We start from the raw sequence: 21,375 nt of genomic DNA, 5'->3' as shown, positions 1-21,375 counted from the left end.
AAGAATTATCCACTGCTTAGGAACAAACTTAATCAAGACAGAGCTTTTTGAGCTAAAATCTGCCCAGTTTACAGGACTGGTATGAGAATCCCATGGGAAAATGTTAACTGCAGGCACAGAGTTCGTGTGTATTCTACACACAAGGGATGCTCCATAAAATGTGCCTTTCATTAGAGACTGCATTAACATGACCCTCAGTCTGAAAACAGTCAAAGTACAAAAACTTTAATGAATTAGCTAATTAGCAGAATACTTACTTGAATTCTAGATTCATATCAAAACATAATTACTTAAAGCAGTGTGCTCTCTTGATGTCTTTGTAAACCATTAATGTTGTTATTTTAACTACTTTTTAAAATGTATTTGTTTGCTCTGTTTATAGTTAAACAAAGTGGCCTCTTTAACCAGTTCTCTTGGCCACTCTTCTAGCCAAAAATGATATACTATGCTTTGTAGGCCGACAGACAGCAGGGAAATGGGACACTGCCGGAGCTCACAGCTCTCCTGGCCTCTATCATCAACCACTTTGCAGAGAAAGAGTTTAAAATGTCCCATCCTCAATAAAGGTTTAGGTCTCATAGCTGCTAAGTTATAAATTTAACTTATGCTTAGCTTTCCATCTATATTCCTCCTGCCTATCCTTACCCAGCCTCCTTTCTTACTTGTATACAAGTCAGTTTCTCCCAGTGAGTCCTAAACTCATCATTTAATTTTAAGAATAAAAAATAATAAGAATGATACAGAATTTCAAAACAAAATAATAGGACATTAACATAGGTTAATATATGTGTATTGTTATCCTCAAAGTAGTTGTTCAGATTATGAGACATAGTCATGAAAAAAATGATCAAACCACTGAACGATGAAAGCACTACTGTTCTTTCTGATGAACTAACAGAGACTAGGAGTATAGTTATCTATCTTGTATATAGATCTTTCATCTTGAGGGGGTCTCTAGGTTCAATGTAGAATCTTTCTGTCTCTGTCTTTTCTGTCTATCTCTATCTCTCAGTCTCTGTTTCTATCTCTGCCTGTCTCTCTCTCAAAATAAATAAATAAGCCGATGTGAAATATGAAATGGTTAACAGAAGCAGGAGATAGCAAAATGTGCTGTTGCCAAAAACTGGAAAATTGCTAATGTGGAACTAGTCTTTGCGCTCTGGGGACTTGCGGATTACAGACCATTAAGCTGTACCTCAGTATCTACCAGGACAACCGAAGGAGAGTTTAAAGAGGGACAGAATAGTACAACAGAGATAAGATAGACGTGACAGTAGGTCTCAGCCTGGCTTTCCCTAGGGTAAGTATCTGTGGCCGGGGTGAGTTCTTTGATAAGGAGAATGAAAAGCAGACTGTTGAACACAGTTGGGTGGGAATCAGATTCACTTGTGCTTTTACCTACGTCAGGTACTCTACAAGGACAGGGATAGAAGAGCTTGCACGGGATCTTGCCTGGATTTAAACATCTTCCTTGCAGCAAACAAATGTAGTTAACTTGGGGAGCCCAGTAGTCATTTAACAGAAGACATGGATTTTGGCCAGCTTAGACATGAAGAGTACTTTTGTTTGTGAACTCTGCATTTGTCTTGGTTGCATTCTTAAGAATCAGAATCTTCTGAAATAGGAACCAATAATCCAATGAAATATACCAAAATATTGATCAGAGTCAGGGTGTTAGACACTTATTATACTCACATACCTCTTTGGATCTTTCTTCCTCAATAGATTCCCAACATACAGAATATCCGGTTCATCACTCAGTTACAGACACTCCCAAACCTATATCCCTATCCGTACTTCCTAGTGCTAAAATAAAGAAACCCTCCCAGTATGAAAGCCAGCAGCTACCTGTAACAGCTCCTTCTTGCTTGTTTGATCCTTTTTCTTCATCCCAGTTAACACTGCCTGAAGTCACACTGCATCAGGTCTCACAGAACTAAAGCAATAGCTTCTCATCTGGTTCTTATGGCTCCCAATACCCTCCTTCAAGTTCATTCCAGACATGGTTCCAGACCACTCACCAAAGAACACATCTGCGCATCATGCTCCTACTCAAAAACTTTCAAAAGTTCCTACTGTCTCAAAAAACCTAAACTCTGTAATCCAAAACTCAGTAGCTACAGTATTGGTTCTTGGCCTATCTATACCTGTTTTCCTTATTTCTAAGCATTTTTTTCCTCAAACAAACTTAAAGTAATATCTGCTATTTATTGACTATAAGCCATGCATATATGTGTTTTTCTTTCTGTGTGCATATTTTGGTCTCTGAGTATTGCACACACACACGTGTGTGTGTATTTGTGTCTGTGTGTATACAACCACTAATCCATGTGACAGGTGAGGAAACTGAGATTCAGAACCAGGAATTGACTCACCAAACACTCAATGACCAGGAGGCAGGGTCAAAGTTCCACCTCCAAATTCCAGGTTTTGCCTTTCCATTCCATAGAACTTCACTGTTCTGGGAGCTCCTGCAGTGTTCCCTTTACTCTGCAAATGGTGATGGATCTCTTACCCTGATGCTTGTCATTTCTCAAAGCGTTCAGTTGCATAATGTGGAATGAGGAGTTTCCACCTCCACTTTACTATAAGGATTTGAGTCATCAAAACAATGGTTCCCAGTATCTGTTTGGCCCAGTACTTCTAATTCTTAGTTACCTGAATTGGGAGTTGCCTTTGCAGAATGGATCTCTTTTTTGTTTTTGTTTTTACTCTGGCCAAGCAATAGATAAGGATAAATGGCATGTATTCACTTAGGGTAAATTAGGCTTGATCGTAAAATCTCGTCTGAATTGTACTTCCTTCATGGTCTTACTTTCATAATTGAGTAGTGTATAAAATGTACCAGTTGGAAGAAGTGGGAAGAACAGAGCAGGCAACAGAGGAAAATAAAAGTGATGCTATGCATTCTTCAAGATTCTTGAAGATACGTGTCCTACTAACATGGAAGCTACATTAGTCTGATTGTCACAAGTATTAGGTGATCTTCGCCAACTATTTTCACAAATCCAATTATAGTACCTCTAGGCACACTGGCTAGATTTTACGCAAAGAGATAATCTTCTCACTCTATATTACAGGTTATCACACTGCCTCAGTTTGTTCATGCTGCTTTATCAAAATATTTTAGAATGGGTAATTTTTAAACAAAGAAATTCATTTCCCACATTGTATAGCTGGGAATTTCAAGGTCAAGGCACTGCACTGGCAGATTCAGTGGAACAAGCCCACTTCCTATAGATGGTGCCAATTGGATATTGACACATGGAAAGCCAGAAAAGCAGAGAAGCCCAGGTAGTTCTCCGAAGCCCCTTTATAAGGGCATTAATCCCAGTCTTGGGGGTAGATGTTGTATAACTTAATCTCTTCTCTGGAGACCTCATCTGTGTTGCACTGAAGATTAAGTTTCAACCTGAATTTTGTTTTTTAAATTTTGATTTTGTTTATTGGAGAATTTAGATATACATAGTGATCATATGTTTCATAGGGAATTCCAACATGAATTTTGAAGGGATCCTAACACAAACCAGTATAAAGATGCTCATGCAGATTTTTTTGACTGAATAAGTATTGTTAACACTTATACAGTATCCATAATGTTGTGATTCATGTTTCTTCTCTATATCTTCCTTCCTATTCTACATAATAAAATACTTTCATAGTATTTTCTTTAGATATTTTCTCCTTCTTCAGTTTTTTTCCTTGAAAAGTACATAGAACAACCATATTATTACGATGTATGGCTCAAACAGGTAAAGTAGTTTGTACTTATAAGAATACTATGTGGAGTAAAAGGATTTGAGTTCTTTATTCTTTTATCCAAATCTAACACTTTACCCAAGTATCTTATAGAGATTTGGCACTGGCTTAGGCACGAGGGACAGAACATTGAATGCAATCTCAAACTTACAGTATAGTGCAGGAATAGACAGAGAAGATGACATGTATCAATTAGAGGAAGGCACAGAATGTTCTAGAACACGGACTCTACAAGTAGTAGAGTAGGGGCTTAGGGAGGGCTGCTGAGCTGAATCTTGAAGAATGAGTGGGATTCAGCAATGTAAAGGGTAAGAGAAAAATTGTGAGGAACACCAGACAAGGGAAACAAGAGGACTAGAGCATGAATACTACCTGGATAGAGGGGTGGGCGTGTGGGTTCTGTGCAGTTCATTGTGGCTGACACAGAAAGTGTCAGGTGAGGAAGACTGATCAGTGAGGTGGGATTCATCTGCAGAATTATGACAGTAGGCTGTGAATGGTTTAGTTCTCGTCACTGAAATCATCTACTAAGATGACAAGAGTTTAGAAGGAGAGAAAGGTGATGAGCCAGGTGCCAAGATCTACCATAAATGAACAACAGTGGTGGGAAGCTAGAGATGACAATCACACAGAGAAGATCATGGATTAGACATCCAGGTAAAATGAATTAAAAGTGATTTTTAACCTTGTGAAAATGCAATGTATGGAAAAACAAAAAAAGACTCAGTGTATTAGGAACCTTTTCCACCCCCTGGTATAAAGAAAATGGGGAAATCAGTAGCCTCCCCTGGATAGTACATCCAAATCTTATCAGAGGAGGAGAATAAGTAGCAGATTTCCTTGCTAAGGAGCAGAGATGCGAGTGCACTGTGGAAAAGCCTGGGAAAGTTAACAGGAAAAAAGCTGACAGCAGTCAAGACCACCAGCAGGTGAAATGGAGAGTCAGGCGTGGTCATTCATTTGGTGATGAAGGACTACAGAGCTGAGAGGCCTGCCTAGAGGCTCCCATCCTAGCCCCAGTCACACTGCATCAAGCCTTATCACTATGGACCTCATGCCTGTGACGTCAGAGTGGCCTAGGGTCTGGGCAGGGTCCGGTTGGTCTCAGGCAGATCAAGGGAGTTGTGTAGGAGGCTCACAGAGATCTCCAGAGCCTCTCTCTTGCCTGCTGATATTCAAAAATGTATTCTTAGCTCTTGCCACATTAATTTTTAATCCGAAATAAATCTTTCCATTAAAAAATCGAGTCGCAACCCTTTAAAATATGCTAAATTAAAATGTGCAAAGCAACCACTATCTTCTTCCTTTATGGAGAAACAGAGAAGCCTTTGCATCTGCTTTTTTATATTTCATAGGAAAAAATGGAGCAAATGGTGTGGTTGAAGCCAAAGTTGTCTATAGTGTGAAAGTCTTGCCTTTCTTCCCCCTTTCCACTCCTCTCCTCTCTATTCCTCTGCTCTCCCCTCCCCTCCCCTCCCCTCCCTTCCCTTCCTTTCCTTTCTTTTCCTTTGCTTTCCTTTCCCAGGATGCAAGACTAACTAACACTAGGAGGGAGAGAGAATTAGCATGAAATTTTACATACAAAATGGGTAAAGACCTTGCCCAAAGATGATATCTCATGATGCCTGTGACAGACAATGAGTGGCTCAAGAAAAAGTCTTTCTCCTTATCATTTAAATATTTTCCAAGAAGCTCATAGGCTTTTTTATTGGAATGAGGATGGTGGTGCTGAAAACATGCTGACCCTGGAACTTAGTTTGCTGGATCTTCCCTTTAGGTGTCTTCTGCTTGCTAAGTGAACTCTAGTTTGATCTTCTATTTCTCCATTTTAGAAAAGGACCTATGCCATAGAGTTACTATGAAGAGTAAATGGAATAATGATGAGAAAATTACTTGGTAAAGTGAAAAGCACTAAGTGCATGTTAGTTAACACAAGCAAGCTTGCCTGAAACTTCTGTTTCTGCATTTGCCGTCTAACTTTAAGCCAAGTGAGTAACAGTAAGGCACCAAAGTGGAGCCAGGAAGACAGAATAGTAGGGCAGAAAGTTTGAGCATTTCTCAGGCCATGGTTGGGAGTGATTTCTGTAAGATGGCAGAACAGGAGTCTCCTGACTTTCCCTTCTCTCATTTATGCATCAAATAAACATCTATACACAGATCACGTCCCTCTGAGAGAAGCCCAGAAACAGTTGAGGGACCTTTTCTCATCAGGTAACTGAGAAAATATGCACATAACATTAGAGAGGAAACACTAAGCACCAACCTCATCCTAAGAGCTTCAGTCTACAGTTAGAAAGGACTTCCCCTCCTTGAGAGGGGAAATAATTTGGAACACACATAGCCCCTCGAGCTTCACAGCGCCCACCCAAGGGACTGCCTCCTTAATTGTGCAGGTCTGGGACTTGGCAGGGTTCTGCACTCATGGTTTTTTCCATTTAGATGACGGAGAACAAGGCAGTATTTCCAAATGGGTGTGTGAGCACTTCCAATACCTACACTGTACACTCATCACAGAGAAAGTGGGCTAAAGTGCTCAACTTCTAATTCCTCCCTGGAAAAGTCAGACTTCTCCAGCTGTTGCTTAAGAGGTGGGCTTCTAACTAGCCATCACCTGGGAGCTGATGAGCAATAGAGTGCGGAGGCCCTGAATGGGACTATGGAGTCTTCTGCACCTTCTTTCTCTGCTTACTTTAGAGGTAAATACAGGTGTGCTGATTTTCCTTGGTAAGAGTCTGTGCATGCATCAGATGCACCAACTTTCATGAGCCCCATTCAAGGGGATGAGTCTGTAATTACTGAGCTCTGGGAGCTGATGGAATTTTACATTCCTGAGTGTCCCAAGACCTTAGCAAACAAAGATATAGTTTTTCAAAAAGTATATTTCTAGCAGCTACAGCCCCAGTGTACACAGAACCAGTCTGTGTAGTCTGAAGATGGGAGCAGAAGCAGTTGCTACAGATCCTTTTCCGTTTAGTGCAGTGTAAGACACAAAGTTCCAGCTCTCAGATTCTCTCTGAGGCTAAAAGAACTGAAACACACATCCAACACCTTGAGATCTTCAGTGCATTCCAAAAAATTAGTTGCTTAGGAACCACTAGTGTCTTGGAACACTGATAGGGCTTGGCATACGCTGATGTTCTAAAGCCCAGTGAGTAGAAAAAATGGTTTGGACAAGCACAGAGGTTTTAGAACCTCCAGATAGAAACTCTAGCTAAGTTAATGACGTCTGTCTCCTGTATGAGGCCAATTTGACACGACTGGGAGACACATGATCTTATTTGTTGCACAGAAACCAACAAAGAATTAAGGAAAGTGAAGAAATAGGAAAATATATACCAACTAAAAGGACAAGATAAACCTCCAGAAACCAACCTTAATGATATGGAGATATACTCAGAAGAGACTATAAAAAAATAGTAACAGAAATGCTCAGTGAGGTCAGAAGAGCAATAAACAAAGTAAAAAATTCAACCGAAGTGTAGAAAATACTAAAATTAACAAGCCATGGTACTAAATAACACAATAACTGGAAAAAAAGTAATAGATACGAAAGCAGGCTAGATCAAGTAGAAGAAAGGAACAACAAACTCGAAGACTGGTCATTGTAAATTTTTCGAATCTGAGCAACTACAATAATGAAATGCGAAGGGATCGCTAGGGACGTACAGGATGTACTTGTAAGGGAGACATACTCCTTAGTGGAGTCTCAGAAGGGGACAGTAAAAGACAGGGACAGAAAGATTATTCAAATAAAGTATGGCTAACAGCCTCAAATCTGGAGCAGGGAATAGAAATCCATATCCAGGAAGCTTAAAGAACACAAAATAAAATCCCTCCAAAGAGATACATCGGAATCAAATTTTCTGAAAATCAAAAAGACAATTTTGAGAACAGCAGGAGAAAATTGACATCACATACAAGAAAATCTTTATAAAATTACCAAATTTTTCATCAGACATCTTGCCAGAAGGGAATCAGTCATAGTCAAAGTTCTGAAAGAACAACAAAAAATCAACCGAAATACAATATTCAATAATCCTGTCCTTCACAAAAATCCCATCGTCAAAGAAGAAATAAGGACTTTTCAAATCAAACAAAAGCTGAGGGGGTTTACTACCATCAGACCTGCCTTACAAAAAATGCTACCAGGAGATCTTCGGGGAGAAGTAAAAGGACATTAAACAGCAACATGAGAGCATAAGAAAGTAAAACCTGCTGTTAAAGTAATTGTCTAAAGAAAAAATATTTTATAGCTATAAAAAAGAAGAGCACATTGGCAACTACATTAATAGCTACATAGGAAATAGTTGTAAATTCTGACACCAATCGAATATAGTGTGGAGGTAAGAGGGAAAAAAAGAATTCTTGAATGTAAGGGAAGTTAAATTGTCATTGGCTTAAAATAGACTGCTAACACTGTAACATATTTTTATGTAAGCTCCTTAGTAGCTAAAAAGGAAATGTATACAGAAGCTACACAAAAGAAGAGAAAGACAAAAAATCACAAGAAAACAGAAATCCATTAACAAAATGAAAGCAATGAATCCTTTACCAAAAATTATTTTAAATGTAAACATACTAAACTCCATAAAAGACACAAAATAGCTCAGTGGATTTTTTTTTTTTTTAAAAATGATCCAGCTATGTGCTATTTACAAGAAATCTACTTTGATTTAGAAGTACACATAGGCTGATAGTGAAGAGAAAGAAAAAGATATTCCATGTGCATGGCAACCAAAAGAAAACAAGAGTGGCTATATTTATAACAGACAAAGTAGACTTTAAGTAAAAAATTGTCTCTAGAGACAAAGAAGGTATTAGTTACATAATGCTAAAAGGGTCACCTCACCAGTGATAGGATACTTGAAAATGTACCAATGCCAGAGCACCTAAGTATATAAGGCAAATATTGATAGATCTTAAAGATTTAGACAGAAATACAATGATAATAGGAGACTTTAGAATCTCACTTTATATGACAAAATTCAGACAAAAAATTGAATAAAAAAGCAAACTAGAATGACACTACAGACCAAACAAATGCACCAGGAACATTCTCAAGGTCAGGTCCTCTGTTAGGACACACACACACAAAGTCTTAATAAATTTAAGATCAAACTCACATTAAGTATCTTCTCCACTAGAACTCAAAGTAACAAATCAAAACAGCAAAACAAGTAAAGAAATTCATAAATACGTGGATCTTAAACAGTACCCTTAGACCTCAAAAGGTCAAAGAACTCAAATGAGAATTTTTAAAAAATCTTGAAACAAGTGAAGATAAAATTTACCAAAACTTAATGAAGCGAAGCAGAAATGAGTGAGGCTAATACCATAAATTCTTTCATTAAAAAAGAAAAAGATCTCAAGTAAACAGTTTAACTTTACTTCACTAGAAAAAGAACAAGGTAAATACAAAGTTAACAAAAGTGAGAAAATAAAGTATCACAGAACAAAAAAAAAAAAAAAAAAAATCAAATGGCGAAACTATGGGAAAAATCACCAAAATTTAGTGGTTGAATTTTGAAAAAATTGGAAAATTCTTCGCTAGACCAATAAAAAGTAAGAAAACCTGATAAAAGCAGAAATGAAGATAGAAGCCGGGCGTGGTGGCACACGCCTGTAACCCCAGCACCAGGGAGGCTGAAGCAGGAGGGTAGAAGGGATCACGTCAAGGCCAGCCTGGGCTGCAAAGTGAGCTCAAGCCATGCACAGGCTGCTGCCGGAGTGGGGACAGCCAGCCCCAAGCTTCCCTGTGGGAGTCAGTGCCATTCGTGGACTGTGGGGGGAGAGAACCAGGCCTCAACAGGAAGGGATCTCACCTGGCAACCATATCGTTTTTGTTGTTGTGTCGGGATGGGTTTTATTCTCTTCTGTTTTGTTTGACTATGTTAAATCTGATGGCAGGAGCATCTATTTAAAGGATAGCATGTGGGGCCTGGGGATTTAGCTCAGCAGCATAAGCACCTGCCTTGCAAGCAGGCGGTTGTGGGTTCGATCCCGGGTACAGATTAAAAATAAATAAATAAAGAAGAAGAAGAAAAAAAGATAGCACGACATACTATGGTAGCCATTTTGGATTTACTATTGGCTTGTTTTGAAGTTCTTTTTTGTATTCATTGTTTTGTTTTTATTGTTTCTATTTTATCCTTTTCTGTTCAATTTTTGCTATGTCTGAAGGTATCTGCAGCTATTTTGAGGATAACAAAAGGCATTATGGTAACTGTTGATTTTGTAAGGTTTTGGAGTCCTGTATCATTTATACTGATTTATTTTGATTGGTTTTATTCTGTTTTATTTTCCTTGCTTTTATATTCTTTAAAATAAAATTTAAAATTTTTTTAAAAAACAAAAAACCAAAAATGAGTTCAAGGCCTGCCTCAACTGTACACTGAAACCCTGCTCAAAACAAAACAAAACAACAACAAAAAAAAAACCACCTGAAGGTAGAGAGAGTACAATGGAAACTTTAGAAATGAACAAGTATCAAAAGGTTTATTATGAATAATTGGATGTCAACAAATTGAATAATCAAAGAAGAAATAAATAAGTCTTAGAAACATACTTCACATCAAGACTGAATGAACAAGAAATACAAAGCTGGAACAGATCACTATCAGTTAGTGTTCCACCCTTGAGACTCAGTGTACCCTACAACCACGACATAAAGGAGTAACGCTTTAATCTGGCTCATGATGTCAGGGGATCCATACCCAGTTGACTGGTTACAAGGCGGAAGCACCATGAGGAAGTGAAGTGAGGGGGCAAAGTTCCTGGTGATGAGGAAGCGGAGCAGAAACAGCAGCCAAGAAGAAGGGACCAGGGACTCCCAACATGACGCCCCATGACTCACCCAGAAGTTTACTGCACCAATCCCCAGGGCAGCACAGCTTGACACAATTCTGCTTAAACATCACAGATAACCACAGGAAATCATCAGAACCCTCCTAACAAAGAAAAGACCAAGTGACTTCATGGCAGGTTTCTATTAAACATTCAAATAATTAATACTTGTCTTTCATAAACTCTGTCAAAAGTTAAACCAGAAGCAATACTCCGAAGTTCATTTTATGAAGCCAGAATCACCTTGAAGCCAAACAAATGTACCTCAAGAAACGAAAACCACAGGTCAATACCTCTAATGACTATGTATGTAAAATATTAACAAAGTAAACTATTAGCAAAATAAATGTGATGATACAACAAAAAATGATACAAGCCAAGCGTGGCGGCAACATCTATAATCCAGGCTGATTGAGGGCTGACACAAGAGGATCAATCACAAGTTCAAACCCAGCCTGGACCGAGTGAGACTTTATCTCAAAACAAAATATATTTAAAAAGACTGGCAATATAGCTCTGTGTGAAGGTCATAGATTCAATCCTTAATAACAAAAAATACACCAATACTAAGTAGGGCTTATCTTTTGGATGAAAAATTGAATTAACATCCTCCAATTAATGCAATTAACACTAACATAATGAACTATGAAAACCACATGATCATCTCAGTAGATACAGAGAAGCATTTAATGAAGTTCAGCATTCTGTCCTAATTAAAAACTCTTAACAAAACAGCAGAGAAGAAAATTTCCTCAACTACATAAGGTCATTTATAAAAGGCCCACTGTTAACATTGTAATCTAAACTGAAAGCTTTTCCTCTGAGATGTGGTACAAGAGAAAAATGTCTATTCTCACCATTTTTATTTAGCACAGAACTAGAAATATTAGAACATTCACACAGAGAAACAAAATAAAATGCATCTAAAACAGAATGGAAAAATAAAATTGTCCCTAGTTGAATACAGATCCCAAAGACCACACACACACACACACACACACACAATGGATTAAAGGCCTAAACATAAGGCATGGGAATGTAAACTAGAAGAAAAGATCATTGATACTGCTCTTGCAATGATATTTTTAGATATCAAACCTAAAACTTAGGCAGCAAAAGCAAAAATAGATAAGTAAGACTACATTACACTAAAAACTCCTGCACAATAAAGGAAATACTCATCAAAATGAAAGCTAGCCTACAAATTGGGAGAAAATACTTGCAAATTGTATGTCTGATAAAGGATTACTATCCAAAATAGATAAGGAATTCATGCCTCAATAATAAGAAAAAAAATTACCTGTTTAAAAATTGGGCAAAGTATCTGAATAGTCATTTTTCCAAAGAAGACATGGAAATAACCAGCAGTATATGAAAAGATGTTCAAATCACTTCAAATCAAAATCACAATGAAATATCATCTAATACCTGTTAGGAAAAGATTATTAAAAAAACTATAAGTGTTGGTGAGGTTGTGGAGAAAAGGGAGCCTTCATAAACTTTAGATGGGAACATAAACTGGTGTAAACATTTTATAAACCTCTATGGAGATTCATCTAAAATTTAAAAATAAAACTAGAAATCTAGAAATCCTTCTTCTCATAGAGATAAAGAGAAATCTTTCTGCTCATAGAAGCACACATTCCTATGTTGACTGTAGCATTTTTCTCAATTGTTAAGACATGGAAATACCCTAAATGTCCATTAATTGATAAATGAATAAAAGAATACTTATCAATGAATGGATATTAAATTATTACACACAATTTCTTTATACATATATATTGTGTTGCAAACAGAGAGACATATAGTATGCATCTATATTATTCAGCCTTACAAAAGGAGTTCCTGTCTTTGGCAATAATAGAAATAAACTTGGAGGACAGTATGCGAAGTGGAATCAGCCTGCCACATGAGGAGGCAACTTGTCTGACTTCATTTATTTATAGAATCTAAAAAAACCACAATAGTCAATTCCTGTTGCATGACTCCACCTGGATGCCTACTACTTCCTTAAATCTGGCACCCAAAGAGAAGAAAGAAACTCAGTGGTTATTTCTCATGTCTCTGGCTTGGCTGGCTGGCTCTTGTTTGGAATTTTTCATATGACTGCTTTCAGCTGGCAGATCTGCAGGGGCTGGGGCTCAAGTGGGGATGTGGACTGGAGGTTTCCTGCTATGCAGCCTCTCTATGTGGCTTAGGTTTGCTCACAGCATCATCTCCTCAAGACACTATTCCAAAAAGTAGCTTTATACAAATGTGAAAACAGACTGGTATTGTTTGGATCTAAAATGCCTCCAAAAGCCTTATGTTCAGAGGTGAGATTTTGGAAGGTGATTGGGCCACAGACACGATATTCAGCAATGGAGTAGTCTATCACTCACGAGTTTATAGATGACTGCACTGTTTGGAACCAGGAGCTGGTCAGAAGAAGTAAGTCATTGGAGACACGATTGAGAAGGGATATTCTTGTCCCTGGCTCCTCTTTGCTTTCTGTCTGCTTCCTGGCTATTTTATGGCTGCTATCTAAATGTTCCCCTAAAAGCGTTATGCACTCAAAGGTGAGGCTCTTCAGAGATGGCTTGCCTGTGGCCTGTGATGCCTGGTTAGGGCATGTGATGCTAGGATTAGGGATGTGTGATCACTAAAGCAGTTTAGCATAGTGCTGGGTGTGGATCATAGAAACCTCACCCTGGGTGTGGCTAGTACCATCCTTCAAGTCTTACAGCCTGGATGGGTTCAAAGGAGAAGGAAGGCTTGCTGCTTCTGTCTCTCCAGGCATGAACTGTTTCTCCTCTGTGACGCCTTTCTGCCATGCTACCCTACCTCGGAGCCAGCCAACTATGGAATAAAACTTCTGCAAACTGTGAGCTACAATAAATCTTTTTTCCTGTAATTTGTGGGTGTTAGGGATTTTGTCCCAGCACCAAAAAGTAACCAAGACATTGGCCACCATAGCGTGAGTAGTTTTGTATGTCCATCCCTACCACCATTGCCATTTCTGACTTCCAGCTCTCTAACCATGGACTGAACTCACTGAAATCTTGAGCCAAAGTAAGGCTGTCCTTCAACTGCAACTGTTAAACATTTCATCCCAGAGACAGAAAAATGATTAAGAGAAAGACTCAGTCTTCTGAAAGGAGCAGCAGGCTCATGGCAAAGGCAGTCGATCAAAATGCAGTAATCTTTAGAAATAATCTAGCACATCTGACTGGTCATTCTCCTTTATTGCCTCCCTTTCTTCCTGCTCCTACTCCTTTTTCCTTCCTTCTTCCCTTCCTTTCTTCATTCTTTTCATCCTTCCTTTCTCTCTCTCCCTTCTTCCCTTCCTTCTTTCCGTTCCTTCATTTCTGCCTTTCCCCTCCTCCCTTCCTCTTCCTCACTTCCTTCTTTCTGTCTTTTCATTGAACTTATAATTACTGAGCACCTGCTGTTCTATGTACTAAAGATAGAATCACAAGACAGACAAGAGTCCTACCCAAATGGAATTTAAATTCTAGCAGGAGTAAGTGAGTAGATGAATGAGCCGATTTCAAACAGAGATCATTTCTGTGAATAAAGAGCTGACACAGAAATGAATAGGACAAAGGGATTACGTTAGACTGAGGGACCCAAGAAGTCTCTTGAAAAAGGTAACATTCGAGCTGAAATTGGGCACAGAGATGCACCAGTGCAAGAGCGCTTGGGCAGGAGCAAATTTGAGCAGAGCTGCAGCACAGTGAGGTGAGGGAGAATAACAGAGCAGGTATTTCATGTATTTGCTACAGGCAAAACCGTGCATCAGTCTTTCAAACCATAAATGTCAATGTCATATGCTGTCACCCAGACCCACTGAAGCCCAAGTCCAGTTGGTTCTTCTAAGCCCCCGAGATCAGTGTCTTTTCACCCCCAGGATCACTCTTGATCTCTCTCCCTAAAATCCTAGATTTACTCTCCTGCCTCCTCTGCCTTCTTGCCACTTTAATTTGGCCTTTTTTGTACTGATGGTTTGCAAGACAATGTATTTAATACAGATGCACAATTTATAGGGTTATTTTATAATATTTACCCAAAATTCATTGCAGAAGAGTGAAGGAGATCTGTCCATGCACTAGGGACCCAAAGAATCCAACTGAGGGCCAGGATCCCTTGGCAATGTCCTGTATAAGTCCAGCTGAAGACCTAGAACCATGGCAATGCCCTCCACAAATCCATCTGGAGGCCTAAAGCTCATGTCACATGCAAGTTTGCAACAACAATCGGCACTGGGAAGGCCCAAAGGCCAGAGGTGGAGGTTAGAAAGTCTGCACCAGCAGGGTGAAGGGTTTGTGCCAGCAGGCTGAGGGATCTGCGCTGCAGCCAGGAAGTGATGCTCAAGGTAAGGACCAGAGCTCACTCAAAAAGAACCGCAGTCATCCTCAGTGACAGCAAGGACCCGTGCTCCTCTGACACGGAGAACAGCTGAGTTCACATCAGGAAAACCAGCGTGACAAGCTTATCCAGGAAGTCAACAGCACACCATCTTCCTTTTCAGTTCTCCTTTTATGCTGTTGGCAACAATCCTCAGGGAGGCCTTTCACACCCAGAACCACACTGATTCTGTTCAGCTTGGTGTTACAAACTGACCATTAATTAATCCACCCGTTTTCCAAAAACAGTCAGAATGATTCTTGAAGATACAATTTAGAGAAGTCCAAAATTCCTTACCTTCTCTTTGGAAACCTGCATAACCTGGCTTCCATCCTTTTGAGCCTATTTCCCATCCTGAATCTGGGTTTTACCACTGTAAGGGGATCATTCTTTTGGGGTGCTGTGCTTGTCTCGAAATGCAAGTAAGATGAGAATAAAAGCCATAATCTGCTATTAATCGGTCAGCATGCATCAAGAAAGCAGATCTTTCTAAAGTCAGGCTCTGAAGCCAACAGAAAATTGAATCAGAAAGGAACCTAAATGAAGACAGAGAAAGTAAAAGATAGGTTCAGAAACAAGAGTAAGAATCAACGTTAAATTTGAACCTGAAGTGAGTATCTCTGAGGACAAGTTAAATGCATGAAAAGTTAAGAAGGAGAAATCAAGAGTCACTGACTAAGGTGGGATAATAGTTCACAAATAATAATTGGCAGAAGTCCAGTGCTAGACATGATCTTGACAGTGATCAAGCCCTACCCCTTATTACACAGAGCTTCAACAACTTATAGGAGAACCAGCCTTGTCCCCAGGCCCTCATATTCCTCATATTCATGGTTCTTGTGTCATTTTTCATTAATCTACCCCCGTAGTCTCTCCAAAAGCCAGTGACCTCAAGGAATCAGGCCTAGACAGAGAGTCTCGTGTTGCTTTAGAGTGCACAAAAAGCCAAGGAGAGGGGAGTTTTATCCAGCCCTTAGGGACTGCACTTTCCCTGGAACATAAAAAGATGCATCCAAGTCCAAAGTGTCAGGGTCACAGAGGCTCCTTATCCTAGGCTACACTGGTGTGACACACAGAGAAACTGACAGGGAAAGAAACAAGCCCATTTATTTGACTGCCTCTCTCAATAAGTGAATGTGATCAACTATGCATCTGGGCTAACGAATTACTTGGAAAAATGTCATGAGAGCAGCCAATTGATGCCTGGCAGCCAACCTAGTAGCTTCTTATTGCTAAAAATAGCCATCTCATCATAATCTTTGTGAAGAGGTTTCACATCCGTTATATACAGTTATTTATCTAACAGATCTGTGAGGTAGGTACAGTTTTCACTGGATGAGGAAATGAGAAGCAGAGGGCACACCCAAGGGCACGTGAGCTCATCAGAAGGGCTGCAATCTGGGCACACGTCCTATGATTTCAAATCCACATGACTGTTATTATTTAGCCTTAAAAGGAATGAAACTTTGACACGTACATAAACATGGGTGAACCTCAAAGATACTAAGGTAAGTGAAACAAGAACCCAAAAGGCAAAAAAAAAACAAAGCCACTATGATTTCACTGGTACCTAGAATAATAAAATGCACAGAGAGACAGAGGAAAACAGTAGCTATCAGGAACTGGGGGAAGGAGGAAACGGTAAGTTATTGTATAAGGTATGAGTGATAAAAAAGTAAAATTCTAAAAATATTTCAAATCTACAACATTGTGGAAACACTTGTTTTTTAATACTTCAATTTGTATGTCATGGTTTATAGAACACTAGAAGTAAAAGAACTCCTTAGTTTATAACAGAAGAAACAAGGCCCAGAGAGGGACGTGAATGAATCTGGGTGAGTCAGGACATTAGGAGGCCTGAGGCTCTGTGTGTGCCCTCGGGGCGCTCCTCCTGTTTGGGAGTCCTTGGGAAACCTCGATGGCTAGCTCACCTGTCCGCCACACAAACCACAGGCCTAGGCCTGAACTTTGCAGAAGTTTTCTCTCTCCTTTCCTGTCTCTAGCTGATGCAGTGCAGCAGGAAGGACTCCATCTTGGCTCCTTCTTTGCCTCCATCCACTTCCTAGTGCAATTTAAGTCAGCTCCATGGCTTTCCCCAAGTTACCTCTCCAGCACGGATCTCTCTTCTGAGCGCAACATCTCTCCACTTGAAGATGCTAAAACATTTCAAATTTAATGTATGGCTCTAACTTTTGATTCCTGTCCCCAAAACTTGCCCATCTTCCACTATTTCCTGTGGACGACAGAAATGACGACCCCATTTCTGTTGCTTGGAGTCATCCTTGAGGCCTCTCTTCCCATCAAAACTATCCATCAAGTCCATGTGAAAGATCATTCCACGAGGTCTACTTTAACGATATATTCTGAGTCTCCTCATTTTCACCATCTCCCTGAAACCAAGTATTTATTACCCCCATCTCCTGGCCAGACTGTTGTAATATCCTCCTGTGGTAAATGCGCTAATCAGATTTACCTTCAGGACTGAGTTGTTCATTCCCTTGGCTGCGGGAAACTCTGGCTGCAGAGGGCTCATAGCTGTATTCTTCTTTGGGAATGGCACCTGCTAGGGAGTTGCCTCCTCAGTTTCTTTTCTGCCTAGATACCCACATGAGCAAGATCCTCATTTGATTCCGGTTTCTGTTCAAATGGCATCTCATTACAAAGACCACTTTGAACCACTGCTATGCAAAATAATAACCCGTTTACTCTCTTGCACCCTTAGCTTGCTTTAATTCTTCCTTCATAGCTTCTGATACATATTTATTTATCTGTTTATTGTTCTGGAGTTTAAGCTATGGAAAAGCAAGTATGGGTGTGTGGATGTGTGAGCACACACTTGTCCATATACACAGGTCTGCACACACATGTGTGCAACTGCTCAGCCCCGGGACCTGGAATACAAACTGGTGGCACATGTTAAATATTTGTATTCATCTTTTATTGCTGCTATAATAGATTACCACAAAGGTGGTGATTTAAACAATAGAAATTTGTTATCATACAGTTCTGGAGATCAGAAGTTCAAAATGGATCTCAGCTAAAAATCAAAGCGCAGGGAGCGCTTTAGCTGCTGGAAGCTCTTGGGAAAGTGTTTATGTGTCTTTTCCAGCTTCTAGAAGCCACTTGAAATCTCAAACTCATGGCCCTGCTTCTCTGTCTTCAAAACCATAGCATAGCACCTTTACGTCGTTCTATATCAGACTTCTCTCTTGTCTCCATTTTCTACTTTTAAAGATTCTTGGGGCTGGGGGTTTAGCTTAGTGGCATAAGCGCCTGCCTTGCAAGTGTGTGGTCATGAGTTCAATCCCTGGTACCGATAAAAAGCAAAAAGACAAAAGGGAAAAAAAAGATTCTTGTAAGTATACTGGACTCATATTGATAATCCAGGATAATTGATTAGCAGTTTCATTTCCATCTAGTACTATAATTATCCTTTCTCTTATAACCTAATGTACCCACCAATTCTAGGGATTAGGATGTGGACACCTCTGAAGGCCCACTATTCTGCCAACCACAACATTCAATAAATGTATGAGAAATAAATGAAAGAATAATTACCTAATTTTACCCACTCAGCAATCATTTAAAATCAATGCTATTATTCTTCCATTTAAAAAATGATAGAAATGAATCTTTAAAGGTTAAACTACTTGTCCAAATTTACCTAATACATAAAAGAGAAGAACTCAAATATCTACAGGTTGGTCAAGTCTGTTTCTGCTCCTACTTGCTTTATTTTCCTGTAATCATTTGCACACACATTTGCCTCTCTCATTAGACCCAGAGCTCCAGAAAACAGAGACAAAACCTTTATATATGTGCAACCCCAAAGCCCAGCCCAGTCCTGACAAATAGCAACACTAATAATAATAATATCAGGAATTCACTGAGCACTTGGCCTGTGCGAAGTTTTATAAATACAACTTGTACCCAGAAAAATGTGTTACATTAATGTTGAGTGGATAAAATAAACTTTCCCCCTTAATCAGAATGTCCCCATGTTTAGCTCCAAGGCTCTAGTTCTACACTCATTGTGCAGATTAAATAGTATATAATCAGAGGCTGTGAAACTTCAGCTGTGGATTTATTTGTCTTCTGGTCTGAATCGAGAATTCCACGTCATTATCAATCATTCTGCCTAATCCATTCTAGATGAAGACTTTCCTTTGGCGAAGTAGAAAACAGTGGCTCAGAAATTTAGAAGACTTCAGTTTCTTAAGCACTCCCACACACAACTGATTCTCAAAACAGTGTTGCACATAGGGCAAGGATGTACTTACTCCCAATTTATCATAAGAAAGCCTAGGCACAAAATCGTAAATAACCTGTATTAGGTCCCCAATGAGTTCTGTAGAGACCGGTAAAGATCCGCTGCCACCTGGATCCACAGGGACTCAGCTCAAGTGTAGAATCTGATTTGCCACCATCGGATCACCTGGCTCTTGTGATTACAAAGTTAACAGTTTCTTAGTCTACATAGTGTAAATCCAATCTAAGCATTTAAATCACTCCAGAAAGTAAAAAAGAGAGACAAAGAGAGGATAATTGCCCCTGGGATGGACTTTTATCCACAAAAAGACACATATTTTTACTCTGGTGATGCAGAATTTCGACAAGTAAATTTGGTAGGTTTAGGAGATTTGTATTTTCCTTTTATCCACTTTTGTAAGCAATCTTTCTATTTCTATGGTGCTTTCCAAAGAATGGAAGAGGACTCAGACCCTGGGAGAAAAAGAAAAAGAAGAATCCTCGAGTTGCAAAGCCTGGCTAACCTCGTTTCTATGAAGCTCTGTGTGCTCTTTTGTGCAGCCATGAAAAAAAGAATCGCGGCCACGTTATCCCCCAGTGGTCAGGACCTCTGACTCAGGAAGCAAAGGATACCCAGCGCAGGCTCATTCTTAACTCTTCCCTGCCAGACGGGGCTCTCAGAAGATGACTGTCTCCCCAGCACTTGTCAGTGATTTCGAGGTCTGGAGCCACATAGGAAAAGTATATAATTCCATTTTTCTCATACTTACAAGACAGCAACCTAATTCAGAAATCTAACGTGGCCACATCTTAATCACCCAGTTGAAAGGCAACCATACAGAAAAAGGAGCCCACCTCTCGGAATCAATGAAGGAATCTCCTAAATCATTTGTAGGATACACTCATCCTGAATTCTTCACCTCAGGAAAAATCCTACCAGGTTTGGTGTTCTAAGAAACTATGGGATTTCTAAGTCCAATCTTTAGCCAAAGACAACTCTCCAAAGCACAGATTTCTTCCCTTCAAAACTGTTTTCCAAATTGTCACTAAAGCGATTTTTCTAAAACATATACTCTTTCATTTGACAAATATATTTTCAGTTGCTGTTCAGTGCCAGGCATTTTCCTAGACACACGGAGTATCCTGTGATTAAGGCTGGAGGGACAACTTGCTTTGTTCAGAAGGAGGAGAAGAGACTGAACAGACCAACAACGCACATTACTTCAGACAAGTAATCAGGAACAAAAATAAATCAAAATAGAGAATGAGGAAGAGGAGTAGAAAGTGACTTGGGTGGGGTAGTCTTTTAGACAGCAAAGCCATGCTCCAGCCAAGGCCTTGGGGACCAGAAGGAACTCCGCTGTGTCAGGATCCCTGCATCCGAGACAAAGCAATTAGAGATGAAGCAGGAAAAATTAAGTGTTAGTATTAGAAAAACTGAGAAGCACGGGAGACTGACGGGCAGTGCTAAAGAGGAAGGTCTACACATTGGGGCCAGAGAGTAAGGCAGATAGACTCACCAGAGCTAAAAAATAAAAAAGATGAACAAAATAAATACATAGGCTTGAGACATATTTTGGAGGCAGAGCTCGCAGAGAGCTGACAGAGTTGACATGAAAGGGTGGGAAAAAATAATCAAGGACAATTCTGGGTTTTTGGCTTGAAAAGCTTCGTAGATCGTGGTATCATTTTGAGTGGGGAGAATGAAGGAAACTAAATTGGGAGAAAAACAAATGGTTAGCTTTAAATTTGTTCCATGAAAAGTGTCCATCGGACACGTGAATGAAAATGTCACATATATAACTAGATACACAAATCCAGAGGTAGACAAAAGTTTCGAGCTGAAGACAGAAATTTGAGTCACTCTCTAAAGATTTAAGTTTAAGAGTTATTGGTTCATATTCCTGTTAATTAAAGAATACAGAAAGACCAAAAAAGCTCTGGGGTATGGTGACACCAGAAGTTTAACAATAGAGTGAGAATCAACAAAAAGATAATAAAAAAGAGGGCCAACAATGGGGGAAGAGGAAGACAAAGATAGTTGTCACCCAGTGAATCAGGAGAAGATAATCCTCAAGGAGGAGAGATTAACTATGTCAAATATTGCTAAGCAAGTGTCAAACAGGGGAAGCCCTA

Source organism: Cavia porcellus, unplaced genomic scaffold (genome assembly GCF_034190915.1).
Source record: "Cavia porcellus strain 051 isolate PalLab524CR breed Dunkin Hartley unplaced genomic scaffold, mCavPor4.1 scaffold_1, whole genome shotgun sequence".
Taxonomy (NCBI): Eukaryota; Metazoa; Chordata; class Mammalia; order Rodentia; family Caviidae; genus Cavia; species Cavia porcellus.
This window is presented reverse-complemented; position numbering follows the sequence as displayed.